This window comes from Microcebus murinus, chromosome 2, assembly GCF_040939455.1.
Source record: "Microcebus murinus isolate Inina chromosome 2, M.murinus_Inina_mat1.0, whole genome shotgun sequence".
Lineage (NCBI taxonomy): Eukaryota > Metazoa > Chordata > Mammalia > Primates > Cheirogaleidae > Microcebus > Microcebus murinus.
Window position 1 is genome coordinate 6,658,331 of NC_134105.1, and position 17,723 is coordinate 6,676,053.

Genomic DNA, 17,723 nt, shown 5'->3' on the forward strand with positions numbered 1-17,723 from the left:
GGGCGGGGCGAGCGGCGGCCGGGGGCGGGGCTCGTCAGGGGGCGGGGCCCGGCGTCCGCGCGCCGGAACGGCCGGGCGGGGGAGCTGGCGGAAAGCGCGGCGCCGCTTCCCCTCCACTTCGGGCCGGGCAGAAAGCACAACTTAGGGCTCCCTCTGGGGTCGGATCGCCACGTCTTTGCCCCTCAAGGGCCTTTCTCTTACTTTGGCAGGCACGGGCAGGGGCGGGTAGGGGCTGCCGGCGAGGGCCAGGTGCAGGGCACAGCTGGGGACTAACGGCAGCCCGTCTTCTGCTGTCCCCGAGCTGCCCAACCGCGGACGCATCCGCTGGCTCGGGGGCGGGGACAGGAGGACGCGGCTGCGCCGGGCGCCCCGCCCCGCCTCCGCCGCGAACCAACGCAGCCTGGTGGGACTGCCCGGGCGTCATAACAATAGCTGGCTTTTACTGAGTTCCAGCCTGCGCTAAGTGTGTCCGTGCGTCATCTCAGAATAACTCCATGCGGCAGTCACTGTGATTATCCGCTTTTTACAAATGAGCCAGATGAGGTTCAAAAGGGACAAGTGATCTGCCAAGTGTCACAGCTTGGGGGGCGGGCAGGTGGGGGGGACTCGGAGTTGCTTTTACTGCTCCGGAGTGTCCCTGGCATGGACTCAGTCTGGAAGAGCTGAAAGGGCCGTCCGAGTTGATGATGATATTAATATTAAAATAATTACTTTGGCCGGACGCGGTGGCTCACGCCTGTAATCCTGGCACTCTGGGAGGCCGAGGCTGGAGGATCGCTCAAGGTCAGGTGTTCGAAACCAGCCTGAGCAAGAGCCAGACCCCATCTCTACTAAAAAGAGAAAGAAATTAATTGGCCAACTAAAAATATATAGAAAAAATTAGCCGGGCATGGTGGCACATGCCTGTAGTCCCAGCTACTTGGGAGGCTGAGGCAGGAGGATCGCTTGAGCCCAGGAGTTTGAGGTTGCTGTGAGCTAGGCTGACGCCCCGAGCAACAACAGAGTAAGACTGTCTCAAAAAAATAAAATAATTACCTTTATCTTCCACTGCTCACAAAAAAAAAAGAAAAAATAAATAATTACCAACATGATCCAGCACTTATGTGTCAAACACTGATTTCTTTATTTCCCTCATTAACCTAGGAGCTAAGTATTCATTTTACAGCCCCATTTTATAGATGGTTAAATAGGCCCAGAGATGTTCTCTAATTCACCAAAATCACACAGTTGAAATACAAACCCAGCTCTAACGCCTGTCCTGATACCAGGGCTTCAACTTATTTTACAGCCCCCTTATTTTTCAGATGGGAAAACTAAGGCCACAGAAGTGACCACAGAGTTATTCCTGACAAGTTAGGACAGAAGCCAAGGGGACTTTGTCTTTGACCTCCAGACACGGAAGAGCTTGTTAGGAGTCCCACCCGTCTTACACAGATCCAGCCAGGCATGTTTACCATTACAGCTCAGTATTGGAGACCTGCACACCCACCACCACCACCAGATGCCTCAAACCAGCATTTACACACATCAGACAGGGATGATTAAGTCAGGAATGTCAGCAGAGCATTTCTCAAAATGCACCCTGGGAAACCTGCATCAGAATCCCTGGGGAGCCTATTAAACACACAGCTGCCTGACCTACCAGATCCAGTCAGGGTGCACAGCAGGGCACTGGCCCTTTAACAAGCTCCCCAGGGGCCCGGATGCCCAGGAAGGTGTGGGGATCAGCACTGAAGTTTGGGCTGTTCCCAGAGAATATCTGCATTTTCGTAAAATTACAGTGCTTAACACAAAGGGATGGATGATTTCGTTTCAGGAATCGATGCACCTGGCAACACATGTTGAGCACATCAACCCTTGTCAAGACACAGGGACTCTGCCCACATCATGCCATTCCACACACAGCCAGCCGAGCAGCTCACTGGCTTGTAGACAGGGTGCCCTGGCTCCTGGAGGTGTAATCGTTGAAGATGTTTGATAACTTGGGGAAATTGAGGGTCATTCTTTCAGGAGGCTGCTAGAGCAGTTTTTCATTGGCCATAGGCAGTAGCAATCTTGTAAAAGGGGCCTTTGGACCCGGGCCTGGGGTGAGGAGGCTCAAAGCCCAGCTACTCCTGTGAGGTGGCCTCCAGGACATAGAGTGAGGCACATGGGCCCCCAGCCCCAGCCCTCTGTCCTGAGAAGACACAGGACAAGCCACCCATAGGTCCCCTGACATACAGAGCTAAGAATCTTAGAGAAACCTTGGAGCACATAAATCCAGCCCTCATTTTTCCTATGGGGAAGGACAGCCTTTGACACTGGGGTACCCACCTTGTCACCCAGAAACCCATGGATAAAACTGTCTGGGGTTGGGGTCTTGGATTCAGAGCCAGTCACAAACAGGTTGGCTGGGAGGCAGATAAGGAAGGATTCCAACTGATCTGACTCCTAATCCCCCAAAAGGCTTCAGTCTCCTCATTTGTGAAATGAACAGGCTAGACAGATGTTCCCTAAACCTCTGATGGCCTCAGGTCCCATGGGGGCCGAGAAGCTGGGGATGGGGCAGGGCCCGAGTCAGCACGGAGCCATCAGGGGAGCTCTGTGGAGACTCATCTATCCATGGGGCTCCAAGCATCTGGTTTTTCATATCTTAATCGCATCAGCATGATGGATGGTCGTGGGATCCAGATTACATTATGGGGTTAATTTATTACATTTTGAAAACCCATTTGCTGGGGGACTGTTTTTCAAAGTTATTTGCATATTTTTCACCATAATGACAATATGAAGGAAGGCGGCTGGGAGGGAAAGACGGATGTTTAGGAGGAAAGAGAGCTTATTTGCCAACTGGAGCAGGTCCCTGAGGACCTGCAATGGGGACGGAGAGAAAATCACTCCCAAGAGACATTTAAATGGAAACTGAGAAGCTGCAAGATAGTGTGAGCACCAGCCCGGTAAAGACTGAGACCTGCATGGGCACAGGAGGAGTCCTGGGGTTTGCTGAACCAACGTACAAGCAGTGAACTGGGTAAAACGGCAATGTAGGGCCCAGGTGTCCCGGTCCCTAAGATGCTTCCAAAGCCCCCTCCCATACCCACCAGGCTGATCACAGGACGGATCATCTATCCCACCCCTGCCTAAGGTTCCCAGGACACCAAACACATGGCTGGGGCAGGGGCACATATAGTGAGCCACACATAGCCTGGTGACAATCCCTCTGATAGATACCCTGATGTTCAGGGACCCAGCCTCATTCATTCTTTCAGCCAGCACCTTACCCAGTGCCTGGCCAGATTCAAGTTCTCAAGGTGTGTGTGTTAAATGAGTAGATGAAAGAATGACAGAGGAATGAAATGCCGGAGGACAGTGCCCATTACCACTTGCCTGACTTGAATCCCAACTTAGTCTGGATGAGGAGCAGAGAGCTGATTTCAGTGCTTGGGCTTAGGTGGTGGTGTGCAGAGAAGAGCTGTTTTCAAAAACAAGGCAAGGGTTGTGGAATGTTCCCTATGGTGCCCCCCACACCCACCAGTCCTGCTCATGTGTCCAACCTGCTCCTTCTCAACACTGCTTCTTAACCAGCTCTGTGGCCCTTCCCTCTCTGAACCTCAGTTTGCTCATCTGTAAAATGGGATAATTGTAGTTCCAACTCCATAGGGTTGAGCAAAGAGTAAATGACACTGTGTTTGTAAAAATATAAAGTGTGCAATGCCTGGCACATAAATGCTCAATTAATGGCTGTTATGACAATGATATTAAAGATCTATACACACTATTTAAGCTCCCAGAGCAAACACTGTAGATAAGCCATCAAGCCTTTCAAAACCATATCCAGGCCAGGCAGGGTGGCTCACGCCTGTAATCCTAGCACTCTGGGAGGCCGAGGTGGGCGGATCACTCAAGGTCAGGAGTTCAAAACCAGCCTGAGCAAGAGCAAGATCCCATCTCTACTATAAATAGAAAGAAATTAATTGGCCAACTAAAAATATATATAGAAAAAATTAGCCGGGCATGGTGGCGCATGCCTGTAGTACCAGCTACTCAGGAGGCTGAGGCAGGAGGATTGCTTGAGCCCAGGAATTTGAGGTTGCTGTCAGCTAGGCTGACGCCATGGCACTCTAGCCCGGGCAACAGAGTGAGACTCTGACTCAAAAAAAAAAAAATCCTATCCAAACTATCCTTAGGTGCACCCCCCCCCCTCCATTTCCATTTCCCAAGGCAGCAGGCCACCCCCAAGGTCCCCTAGAGAGAACAAGCATCCTCACAGCATGAGATGCCTAAAGACAAGGTGCTTCGGCCAACAGACAGCTCCTCTCCCCCCTCATCTGGCCTTCTGGTATGAGTCCTGACCTGCATAGCTGTCCCACATCCTGGGGTCCACTGCTGACCTGGCCCCAAGCCAGAGCCCTGACCGTAGGCCAGTAACACAGGTGGCTTCCAACACTTCAGCCAGAGCAACCCCACGTGCCATCCTCTCTGTAGGGTTCTGCTGACTTCCCCATGTTCCTGACCCCTCACTGGCCAGGGAGCCCTTAATGATAATCTGTTCTTTTTTTTTTTTTTTTTTTTTTGAGACAGAGTCTCACTCTGTTGTCCAGGCTAGAGTGCCGTGGCGTCAGCCTAGCTCACAGCAACCTCCAACTCCTGGGCTCAAGGCATCCTCCTGCCTCAGCCTCCCGAGTAGCTGGGACTACAGGCATGCACCACCATGCCTGGCTAATTTTTTCTATATATTTTTAGTTATCCAGCTAATTTCTTTCTATTTTTAGTAGAGATGGGGGTCTCACTCTTGCTCAGGCTGATCTCAAACTCCTGACCTTGAGTGATCCGCCTGCCTCAGCCTCCCAGAGTGCTAGGATTACAGGGGTGAGCCACCGTGCCCGGCCAATAATCTATTCTTAAACGTGGAGTTTCTACCTAGGGAAATACATAGAGACACTAAATGTCTCACACAGTTTCAGGAGTTTCCAGATCTGTTGAAGCCATCGTGGACCACCAGTTGATCCAGCTTAACAACCACTTTTAAAAAAGAAACAACTTCTTTATTGAGATGTAATTCACAAACCATAAAGTTCACCCTTTTACTATGTGCAACTCAGTGGTTTTTAATATAGTCACAAAGTTGTACATCAGTCACCACTACCCAATTCTGGAACATTTTCATCACTCCAAAAAGAAAAACCCTACACCCCTTAGTAGTTACTGCCGACTTTCCCCCAGCCCCTGGCAACCACTATTCTACTCTCTGTTTCTATGGACTTGCCTGTTCTGAACATTTCATATAAATGTAATCATGCAATGTATGGTCTTTTATGTCTGGCTCGTTTCACTTAGCATATGTTTTCAAAGTTCATCCAGGTTGGGTCATATATTGGTATTTCATTCCTTTTTATAGGCAAATAGTATTTCCTTGTATGGATATACAGCATTTGTTTATCTGCTCATCAGCTGATGGATGTCAGGATCCTCTTTGGCCAATAGAGAACAGCATTTTACAGATGGGGAAACTGAGGCCCAAAGTCACCATAACCTGGACAGGACAGGTGTCCAAGCCTCTCCTAACATCCACCTTTTCCTATAGCATCACTCTGGGAAAACCCAGAGAACAGAGTCCAAGGATATCAAAAGCTCACCCAGCCAGGAACTAGCCATGGCAGTGGCTTTGAACCAGTCTCCAGTGCTTTGCTTCTGGCTCAGGAATGCCAGGGTGAAGAAGAAAATCATACCCACTATGCCCCTCCCAGGCCCAAGCCACCACTACCTCTTCAATGCCACAGTTCCTAACTGGTCTTGCTTTTACCTTTGCCCCACTGCAATCTATTCTTAACAGAATCAGTGAATCTGCTAAAACCTAAGTCAGATCATGTCTCTGCTCCATGCATGACCCCCCGGTCATTCAACAGCAAAAGTCCTTCCTCTGGCCTTTGCGGGATCACATCCCAGCTCCCCCTATGACCTCACCTCCCTCTGTTCCAGCCTCCCTATTCTTCCTCCAACACACCAAGCACCAAGCATGCTCCTGCCCCAGGACCTTTGCACTGGCTCTGACTGCATCACTCTTCTCCCCACAGCCCCACCACGGTTCAATACCTCACTTTCTTTGCCAGAGAAAACCGCCTTACCAAAGAGGCCTTTACTAACAACCTCACAGAAAACAAAACCTCTTCCCTTCATTGTTTCTCTCCCTAATTTTCATGTTATTTTTCTCTCCCCATTTTTCTTCATAGCATTAATTACCAGCTGACATATATATTTATTTGTTCATTTGCTATAAGTTCCATCTCCTTCTCTGGAATGCAAGTTCCATGAGAGCAGGGACTCTCAGCCACGTGGTGTACTGCTGTGTCGCAGGTGCTGGCACATAGCAGGTGTTCAACAGGCATGTATGGGATGGGCGGCTCAACCTTCCAGTACATAAACAGCTCGGTCCTTCCACCCACCCGTCCTGGCACCTATCAGGCTAATGCTATGACGATGACAAAGGCAGCTAATTTTTCTGGACCATTCCCTGTGGGCCAGGAGCGTTATCCCCTTACGCAGGCCGGCTCATCCTTGCCCCCGAGACTTAGCTATAAGGTTGAGCTCAAAGAGGTTGGGCAGCTTGCCCCAGGCCATGGCGGGTGGCGTCAGAAGAGGAGCCCAGGCATCTGGCCTGAGGGCGGACCGGTGCTCTTAAAAACTCTAAGCCACAATTTGCCACACTCTGGAGAAAGAAGAAAACACAACAGTGGAAGTGGAAGCCACCTGGCCAGCGCTGGGCGCCGGGGGCAGGACTGCTGCGTCCCACGTGCCGCAGTCCCGCCCCATCGCTCTTTGATCTCTGCGGCGCCCGCGGCCCCGCTGACCCGGTCATGAGTTATGGGGGCCGCGGGACCCGTAACCCAGCATTCTCGGACTCCCAGGGTCGTCGGGACGCGGCGCCCCGCGTGGTGATGGATGAGCCGGCCGGAGCGCTGGCTTTGTCCCGGTTGGGCCGGGCTGAGAGCTTCAAGCCGGCCGTGGCGACAGGCGGATCGCGTGTGTGTGTGTGTGTGTGTGTGTGTGTGTGTGTGTGTGTGTGTGTGTGTGTCGGAGGGCTTGTCTTTCTCCCTTCCCTACCAAGAAGGGGGGCACAGGTGCACCGTCGGCGACCCAGGTGACATGGTAGCGCCTTGAAGACCCCCAGTACCCCGCATCCCAGAGCGACCTCTCTGAGAAGCCCCCACTGCACCCCCGCCCTCCCGCGCGCACTTTCGGAAGCTACAAAGGCGCCGCCGCTCCCCGTCCCGCCTCCTCCGCCTTGGGCATTTCTTCCGTCCCATTTGACAGCCTAGGCGGAATAATCCTTTTGGGGACCGGCTGGCCCCTGCCCGGCAAGACGCTGCTGCAGCTGAGCGCGCAGCCTCGATCCATTGTTGGGGTCCGCCAGGGGACCCCCCGCCGCGGCCCTTTGTCGCCCGCTCCCCGCGGGGCCGCTCCAGATGCGCCACCGCTGTCGGCGCCCCTCCCGTCCCACGCGCCCTCGGCCGCGCCGCGGCGGCTCTTACGCACCGGGAGGAATGGGCTCGCCTCGCCCGGTGCCAGCACGGCCGCTGGGCTGCGCCCGCCTTTGTCTGCCTCCTTTGTCTGCCCCGCGCCCTGGCGGCGGCGGCGACTAGGCCTCTGGGGAGCGGGCCGGGAACGCCGAGCGCAGCTGGCGAGGGCTAGCTGGCCGGGAGCGCGCGGGGCCGGCCCCGGGCTGCCCCTAGCCGGGGGGCGGTTGAGCCCGCTGCCCGCCACCCGCCGCCCCTCCTCCGTCCCCTCCCCGAGCTCCCGCCCCCTTCCCTCCAGCCCGCCCCCTCCCTCTTCCTCCCAGCCCCGCTAAGCCTGGGCACATCCTCCTGCCACCCGCGCACCTCTCCGCGCCGTCCCCGCTCCGCGGCTCTGCCCTCGGCTGAGCTCGGCTCCCGCAGGCGCTCAGCCTCACGCCCCTCGGCCCCCGCCCCGCCGGCCGGACAGGTAAGGCACGGCCGCGGCCCGCCCCTGGCCCCGCCCTCCGCCGCACCTGCCTGGCTGCGCGCCCGGACAAAGGTGGGCTACCTGGCGCTCTCAGGGGCGGGGCGCGCGGGAGACTGGGGTTGGAGGTGAGGACGCTGCTTCCTTCTCTGCCCTCGGACCCGTCAGTCGGTCGGTGCGCCGATCGGTCCGCCGCCTCCGCTCCTCCCGCGTCTGCCCTCGGCTCCTGGCTGTGCTCCCGGCCTCCCCGTCCGCCCACCTGCCACTGGACGCTCACTTTTCCGCGCTCTGACAGTCCGCCTCGCGCGCGCCCTCGCCGCCCTCCCCGGTCCGGCTCTCGCTCACTCTCCTCCCTGGCACTAGCCTTCTCCCTCGGGGACCCGGTCTCTCTTTGTCTCTCTGTCTCTGAGTCTCCGTGTGGTCTCTCAGGCTGGGGACCCCAGTCCGCCACCGTTGGAAGAAGCCTCGAAGACTCCCCGCGCCAGGGCAGAGCTGGTGGAGTGCCTGCCTGCCCCTTTCGAGGCCGCCCAGGGGCTGGGGTGTGAGGGGGTAGCGGAGTGCGCCGGGTGCGAACCCGCGCCCTCCCCTCAGGGCCAGTACCCACCCTGCAACCCCGACGGCTCTGGCCTCTCTCCTCTGGGCTCCCGCTCATGACCCCTGTCCCCTCCGCTCCCCGAGGGTCTCAGCCTCCCCGAGGGTCTCAGCCGCCTTAGGGGTGCGCCTGCGCTTCCCGCCAAGTCTTCCTGGCCCCCGTCCGCGGATGCTCCATCGGCCTTCCCCTCCACGCGGTGATCTCCCCTGCCCGGTGTACTCCTCCGCGCGGCCCACCTCCCAGCCCGGGGACACGCCAGGCGTCCCGAACCGGTTCAGTACCATCCCTCTGGGATCAGGCGGACAGGGGCTCTGGGAGTGATCTTGAACAAAAGAATGCACCTCTCTGAGCCTCAGTGTTCCCGTCATAAAACCGGGACACTGCTAGTAGCTACCTACAGGGTTGTGCGCGGAAATGGTGAGAAAAGCATGTCGGATGGAGCTGGCGCTGGTTCACACGCGGGTGGGGAGGGGAGGGGAGTCTGCAGGGCCTGGGTGGGGTGGGGATAAGGGGTCCGCAGGAATGGATGGCAAATTCCAGGCTTAGCGACACTTCAGAGTAACCAACCACGATTCCCTCCCCATGCCGTTGGGGTCACCTCCTACCCAGACAGGCATTCACATCCTTACAAGCTCCCTTCTCTCTCTCTCTCCCTCCCGCACCCCCTACTTGTCCTAAAATCAGATAAAACTATCGTGTGAAAGGGGGCGCTTCTTCCAAAATGAGATTAGTGTGGCCAAGTCGGTGTTGCCAGCAGCTTTCCTTCGCATGACTCATCCCTAACTCTGAACCTCCGCCTTGCACTGATTTCTTTTATAATGGCACTAGCCACCGGTGGCATCCTTTCCTCCAGCGGGATTGTCTGGCCCCTGGACCTGTTGTGTGATTACCCAAGGCCCCGACCATCATCTAGGTCTTCATAACAAGTGACAAGCCACCCCGGGAGCCCAGAAGTGACGTGGGCCGAGTGGCTCAATGAGGGCAACTCCGGAACAGGGAAACCTTCTGGCTGGCAGGTTCTGGGCTCCCCTGGCTGAGTTTTTGTTTCAGTCGCAGCCAGTGCTGACAACGGGAGCCTTTCTCTTTAGAGCCAAGAATGGGGGTGCCCCCCCAAAACACACCCCACTCAGTCTCCTGCTCGTGACCCTGCCTGGCAGACCTGCCCTGCTTTGGCGACCCTGGTCCTCCCACCATCTCCGCCCTCTGCCTCCCCAGGAAAGCCAGCTCAGCGGCTCCTAGCACCCCTAGAAACCTTGCTCTGATCAGCCTTGCCTCTTGCCCACAAGAAAATGATAGTAACCCCCTGCCTCCCTCCCTCCCCTCATTCAATCCATCCCCTCTCCCCAACTCGAAGCCCCTCTGTGGCTCCCTGTGGCCAATGAGTTAACTCCAAAGACCTCTGCCAGGCCAGCCCTATCCTGCCCCCCTCCACCGTGCCCCCTCTGCACCAAGGTCTCAGCCACATGAAGAGCTGATCATATCCATGGCCTGTCTTCCTCTGAGCTTTTGCTAGGGCTCCTCTTTTCATCCACAATGTCTCTCCTGCCTGGTTCAATCCAAGTCCGACATCCTTGCAGACCGAGGTCAGATGTCCCTCCTGTGGGAAGCCCCCCTGCTGTCCCTTGCCTCCCTGTCTCGTGGACTGCATGGCATGATCTGTATCTGGAATCATCTACTCCTCCCCAGGTGGGGGCTGGGTCTCCTTCCACTTGCCGTCCAGTGCCTGGCACACAGTAGGTGTTGTATTGAATGGCATCCTTGATCAAAGGGATAGAAATGAGCAGTAAATTGCAAGCCACAGCTTCTCTCTGGGTTCTGCTGGGTCCTGCTGGCCAGGCCAGGGCAGAGTTGGTGGTAAGGCAGTGGGCTCTGGCTGGGAGTTGGGGTAGGAGGGAGTAAGCCACCCAGAAACCCCTGTGGTACTGGGGCTCTGCCCCACCCTGGAGGAAAAAGATGCTCTCTGTGCCTGCTTATAGGGGCAGCAACCGAGCCTAGAGAAAGTGCCTCGCCTGAGTCATGCAGTGGGCTGGAATCCCAGCTGGTTGCTTAGCAGCCCTGTGATCTGGAGGGACCCCTTCGCCTTCTCACCCAGGAATGTGATGGAGCAGGGGTTGCACCCTGGCCTCCCCGACCCCACGGCCTGCGAAGAGCAGGAGCCCCCTCCAAAGAGGGGTCCCAGCCATGTTCCTGGCAGCTGGGTCCTATGAGCACCCCTGTTCTGGCCCATTCAGGGAGGACCTGCCTCTCTCTTGCTCTCTGGGCCCCCTCTGCTTGTCGTGCCCCAGCCCTCCCTCTCAAAAGGGAGCCACTGTGGCCAGTGATTCCCCAGGAAGGTCACAGGAAGTGGCTGAGTCTTTGCCTTTAGGGGATCTGCCCCTTGAGTCCCAGCTGTGGCAACCCCCCACACTCCAACACCATGGCCTAGCACTGACTATCTGAGACCCATCCCTTGATGGGGTGCATGGTAATGTCACATGAGGTCCCTGCTAGAATCCAGAGTATCTGGGTTGAAGTCATTGTAGGATTTATGGTTTTTAGGTGTTCGCTCTGTGCCAGGCTCTGGGCGGGGCCCAGCAGGTCACCCACCCTGAGACTCACAGCAGGTGCACTGGTGTTGGTTACTGAACGGTAGCATGCGGAGCGGTCAAAGCCTTGGGAGTCAGATGGCTGTGGGTTCAGGTGCCAGCCCCACCAATTGCTCTACTGTGTGACTTTGGCCAAGTCCCTCAAATCTTCATTCTGATATTCCTATGTAGCCATTGTTGCTATTATTGTCTCAAAAATATTATCCACTTAAAAGGGCTAAATTAGATAACGTATATAAAACTCTTGGCCTAGAATAGTAGATGCCCAATAGATGATACCCAAACAAACATATTCATTTTTTCAGATGCGAAGCTGAAGCCCAGCGAGGTTAATTAACTTGCTCAGGGTCACGCAGCTATTAAGTGCTAGAGCCAGGATTCACGCCCAGGCTTGTCGGGCTCCAGGTGTCTTTCCACTGCACGAAGGCCTCTGCCAGAGCCTGAGAGCAGGCATTTTGTCACTTGAAGATGAAGTGATGGGTGTGACCAAATGGCAAATGCTGTTAGGTTGTCTGGGCACCAAGATAATGAAGTTTGAGGAGTATGGAGGAAGAGGGGTGGTGAGTATCTGTAATCCAGCAGAAGATAGGACTCCAGCTCAGGAGGTGGGTGGGGAGATGCCAAGGTAGAGGGGCACAAAGCTGGAAGCCTCTGGGTGGGTGGGGCCTCTGAAGAGCCCCCCAAAACCCCTATACAGGTTTCTTAAGGTGTGAGGCCTGCTGGGAGGTGCAAATCCCAAGGCTGCTGTTGCAAACAACAAAAGCAGACGGAGCCGCCCCCGTGGGGCAGCCGAGCCTCACTGGCTAAGATCACGGTCCCCTCCAGGCTGGCCTGGGCCTGTCCTGCCTTGCCATCCATCACCTGCAGAGGACAGAGGACGCCCAGCTGTGCCTGCCCCTTTGCACACGCGGGCGCAAACGCACACATGCTTGCAGGAAGCACCCCAACCGCCACCCCCCCCCCCCCGGCCCCAGCCACCATACGCCCCCTCTTTCCCCTCTCTGTGATGACAACTCCTGATTATTTGTCCTCACCACCCCCCACACACACAGACACACACACACCAGGGCTGTCCCACTCACTCTGTGTACCTTCACCTCCCCTAATCTTCACAGCCACCGCATTTTACAAGAGAGGAAACTGAGGCTCAGAGACTTGCCCAAGTCACATAGCTCCGTCCACGCTGCTCAGTGGGAGTCCTCCCGCGGCTCAGCTCAATGCCTTACCTGTGTGTAATAGACCTGTCCCTTCTCGCCAGGACTGAGTCTCCCCTGTCCGTGGGGACACCTGGTGGCAGGATGTGTCTTTGCAGGCAGATTAGAAGCTCCCTGTTGTGAGAACGTCCCAAGGCCAGAGCTGTGTCTCTCCTATCAGACTGGGAAATCCCTGAGGGCGTCACTCTGGCTCCCCCATTAGGCTGGGGGCTTCCCCTGGGCAGGGGCTGCTTCTCGCTTAGACTGAGAGCGCCCTGGGGGCAGGACGCGTGTCTCTCATCAGCCTAGGGGTCCTCCCAGGCACGACCTGGAGCCCTCATATCACAGGGAGCCAGGGCTGTGTGTCCCCCATCAGACTGGCGGTTTCCAGGAGCAGAAACCAGGTCTCCGCTATCAGACTGGATCATGTTCCCTTGCAGGACATCCTGGCCCTGCACCTGGCGGGGCTTAGCCCTGGCGGACCAGCTCGTGTCACTCTCCCCTGCCGTGCTCAGCAGGTACAGAAAGGCCCGTGGAGGGGCAGGCGGGGCTCCGGCTGCTCTGAGGCCCCCTCCCATCGTCCTGGTGGCACTTTGAGGGGTGCAGAGCCACAGGCAGGCAGGGAGATGGGTAGCAACCAGCCCAGGACTGTCGCGGCGCCAATATGCCAGTGGGCACCCAGCAGGGCAGCTGCTGTGGGTCTTGGCCACCCCACCACCGAGCTCTCCTTCCCTGCCCGCCACCCCACCTGCACGGCCGGGCGCGCCTGTACGCGGAACACCGGCACCCACACGCACGGCGCAGGACTCAAGTCTCACAACAGGCTAATCGTCCCATTTCTCAGACAAAGAAAGTAAGACTCGTGAAGAGGTGTGATGGTGGCAGCGATCGGGAGACAGGTTAGAAGGACAAAGTCTGATCCCAAATTGCCTGGGAAAGAGCCCAGCCCAGGAATGAATTTAGAATCCATCCCATCCCTCCCCCACTCTCATGTAAATGTGACTATTTTGGTTGAACAAGCAAAATTACCCATTTTCTGCTCCCTCCAAAGAAGGCGGGAGGGGCCGGGAGCTCCCAGATGGGCTGACTGTAGGGTGGCCACACTGTCCCTAAGAGCAGATGGGGCCCGAGGACTGCCCCTCCATTCCCCCATCCCAGCCATTCCGGGAAGTGTCCACTTGGGTGAGGAGGAGGAGCCAGAGGGAAAAGTCGGGCAGACCAATTCCAAGTTAAAGCGATCTTAAAATCTTCATGGAAGTATGGAGCCATAAGAGCCGAGACGATTCCTGCATCCGAGAGCATCTGTCCTGAGCACTACTGGGGTACAGTGGCTGCCCCTGCCTCCAGGGCTCTCCGGTTCTTGGCCTCCCGGAGAGCCCCGGCGGAGAGTCAGGGTGCTGGGGTGAGTTTGGCATGCTCTCCCCCAGCTTGTGCTCTCAGAACAAGACTTCCCTGGAGATGTTTCTTGGCCTCTCAGGGGTCAGAGTCCCTTCCTGCCCAGGTTTATCAGAGGGTGGCTGCCTTCAGGTGTTTTGTGAGCCCAGAAGCCTGAGAGTGTTTCCGCGGAGAGGGGCGTTTCAGCACTGAGCTATGGCCAGGGGCGAGGCAGGAATCGGGACCCCTCCCCGTCTAGCCCCCCCCCCCCGCCACCCCAGCAACTTGCATCCCTTTAAGAGCCCTTCAAAGACGGAAGTGCCCCAGTCACCCCAAAGAGGCCCTGTGCTGGCCTCAGGGTGCCCCTCCCATCAGCTAAGCCAGTAAGGGTCTCATCTGTGCCCAAGGTGAGTTAGGGAGGGACAGAGAGCAAGGCAGGGCCCTCCCAGGGCTAGCGAGGGGGAGGGCCAGCCCAGGAATTGGTTATTATTGTTGTGTTGTGGTTCGTCTTTTAATATTCACAAGTATTTCCTCTGAATCCATCCGGGCTCAGTACATGTCCCTAGTGCCTGGAGGCTCAGGCCGGACCCTACAGGATATTATCTGTCACCCCTCCCCACAGGGCCTGGCAGTTGAAGAGACAGAAAGATGGAGGAGCCTTGTCATCGTGGACCCTAAATTCCCAGGCTCCCTTGGCAGACAGGGCCTCTGAGACCACCTAACCCAATGGCCCAGTGGTCTTCCTCCCCAACCACCTGCCAAAACAAAATTTGTTTGAGCAGTGTGAATCTTTTCCCAAATGAAATTTAGCCCACAACCCCGATATGTAAAACCAACAAAAACCGTGTCTTATAAGCAGCGTAGCACCCCACCACCACCAATTAATTCTTCCCCAAAATCAAAATTTCCTCTGTTTTATGCAGACACAACTTTAAGCCCTACTTACAATCAGACCACCTCTTTTCAGCCTCTCCAACACACATTCCGTGCAACCACTGTTATGCCCCAATTTATAATATTTACTTATTTTAATTTATTTTTATTATTTTATTTTATTTTTGAGACAGAGTCTCATTCTGTTGCTTGGGCTAGAGTGCTGTGGCGTCAGCCTAGCTCACAGCAACCTTAAACTCCTAGGCTCAAGCAATCCTTCTGCCTCAGCCTCCCAAGTAGCTGGGACTACAGGCATGCGCCACCATGCCCGGCTCATTTTATATATATATATGTATGTATTTTTTAGTTTGCCAATTAATTTCTTTCTATTTTTAGTAGAGACGGGTTCTCGCTCTTGCTCAGGCTGGTTTCAAACTCCTGACCTTGAGCGATCCTCCCGCCTCAGCCTCCCAGAGTGCTAGGATTACAGGCGTGAGACACCGTGCCCTGCCTAGTTTTATTTAATGTTTTTTTTTAGAGACAGGGTCTCACTGTGTTACCCAGGCGGGTCTTGAACTCCTGGCCTCAAGAGATCCTTCCACCTCGGCCTCCCAAAGTGCTGGGATTACAGGTGTGAGTCACTGTACCCAGCTATTTACTTATTTTACAGTAAACCAATGAGAAAAAAAAAAAAAGGAGCTGTTCTTAGTGACATAAAATAATGCAATGGGTGTCAGTTACACTCACGGCTATGAGGCTGAGCTTCTAACTGGCTTTGATTTTTCACGTTCAGAGAATCCTGAGCGTTCAATTCAGTAGTTGCGAATGGCAGTTCTTTTTTCAAACTGCTCACCTTGCGTCCCTGGAATACTCTTCAGTGAGCCAGAAGCCCAAGTTATGATGAGGCTGCGCCCATGTTAAAATTGGGTAGAGAGCACATTTGAGAGTGTCTGTTATTTTTGCTACAGTTTTCAAAATAGTTTAAAATCTATGTTTGAAAAATGAAGTTAGAATCAGACGCTTACAGAGCCCCTGAAACATCTCTGCCAAATACAGTGTTGTCACGTTGGCACAGGAGGAGCAGACTGGGGTAGGGGAGGGAGGGGGAGGGGCTGGGGGTCCCCGGGTGGGTGGTTGTCTGGCTCACAGCCAGCACATCCCAGGACTCCATCACTGATATCCCTGACCCAGCAGCTCCCAGCGGACCCCCCAGCCACCGCCCCTCCCTCCTCCACTTGCTCCCCCAACCCACCATGCATCGGGTGGGAACGCTGGCCCTACAGCTGTCCTGACAAGCCTGGTGGCTGAGCTCCACAGTTGTCTGCCAGGCGGGTGGGGCAGGAGCCCCCGATGTCTCCTGGCCCCCATATGCCGGGCTGTTGGCAGGGAGGGGCTCAGGAAGCAAAGCAGGCTCCAAGCTTGATTAATTGCCTTCGTTGGCATAGACGCTGCTTCCCTCCCTCCTGGACTGAGACAGCTCCCGTCTCCCGGTAGGACAGGGACAGCCTGGGCCAGGAGATAAGCCCCTCACTCTCCCTCCTCAGTGTCCTTTTCCCAGCTGCCAGCCTCCTGGGCCCTGACCACACGCAGGGATCACCATGTCTCTCACAGCAGCCAGCAGCGATTGTGTGGGGGAGGCAGATGGCCCCACGGGCGAGGGGGCAGGGAGCGTGTCCCATGTGCGCTGGGCGCAGGGAGTGTGTCCCATGTGCGCTGGGCGCAGGGAGGACCCGGGCTCCCCCACTTGCCAGTTGTGTCATCCTGGATTTGTGGCTTACGACCCCACCCCTAGCCTCAGTTTCCTCATTTTAGAGACATGGCAAACTCTACCTGCTGGTTGACAGGAAAAATACAACGTGGACAAAATGGGAAAATTGTGGAGCTCGGGGAGCGGTGGCTCCTGCTGTCACGGTTACATTGCTTTTGTTTCATCCTGTTTTTAACCATTTGCTATCAGAGCCCGTTGGGAAGGGCGGTCTCTGGGTTGCAGAGGTTCCTGATGTCCCTCAACAACTTGTCCAGGGCGACTCTGGACTGCTGACTGTCGCCAGTCTGGGGCGGCTGGGCCCAGCCCAGAGCACAGCTTTGTGAACAAGCTGGGGCAGAACCGCCCAGGGCTGACGGGGAGGGAAGGGGCGCTGCCTCCCCCTTCCCCCTGCATGCTTGGTGCTTTGTGACACAACCTCCAACTGGCTTCCAAAGCGACAGAAACGGATTGGAGCCTTTTATCACAGTGCATCCTTGGCACGACTTCCATGCCAGCCCACGTTTCCCAAATGGCTCTCTGCCAGGCTGGCATCCCAGCTGCTGGGCTGTGCCAAGATCTGTGTACAAATCCCTGGGCTTGGGGGGGGGCGGTCCATGCAGTCTTCCCCCGGCCCCTACTCCAGCTCACATGCTCACATACACGCTCACACCACACACACGCTTACACACACATTCTGGGGATCTACTTATGATCTTCTGCTCAGGTATAAATTCGATTGTGCTGCATCCATTTCCGTTCTGATCCATGGGTACCAGCGCCTGTTGTGTGCAGGGAACCCTGGGGCAGGTCCCTTAGCAGCGTCCGGTCTAGTCGGGCATTTAAAAGCTGATAGTCCCAGCACAGAATGACACAAGAGGCCTTCGAGAGCCAGACAAAGCCGTGTGGCGTGGCAGGACCCAGGGGGAAGCACATCAAATTGGGGGACCGCACAAGGCTTCCTGGAAGAGGGGACATTTGGGATGATCCCAAAGGATGGGCAGGATTTGGATGGAGAGAGGTGGGGGTGGAGGGGAGAGGTGGTTCCAGGCAGAGGGAACAGCCTAAGCGAGAACAGAGACTGGAAGGATGGGGTGTGTTTCGAGCCCAGGGAACAGTTTCGGGGGGCTGTGTCCCTGCTCTGCGGGAAAGGAGCTGTCTTTGCTGGTCTCCGCACTCAGAAGCCGGCTCTGAGCGTCACCGACAGCCTCCTGTATGTCCCTGGGGACAGCAACGGCCCGAGGGGCTGCCCACCTCTCTCGCCTGCACTTTCTGGGCTTTCTGCCTCATTGTTCTTGAGGCCCAGGATGAGGGGGGAGGGAATTCCATTTACCAGCCAGCAGCGCCCCGAAGCTTCCCTGGCATGGGGGTGCTCTGTGGGCTTCCCCAGGCTATCACTGGCCCTG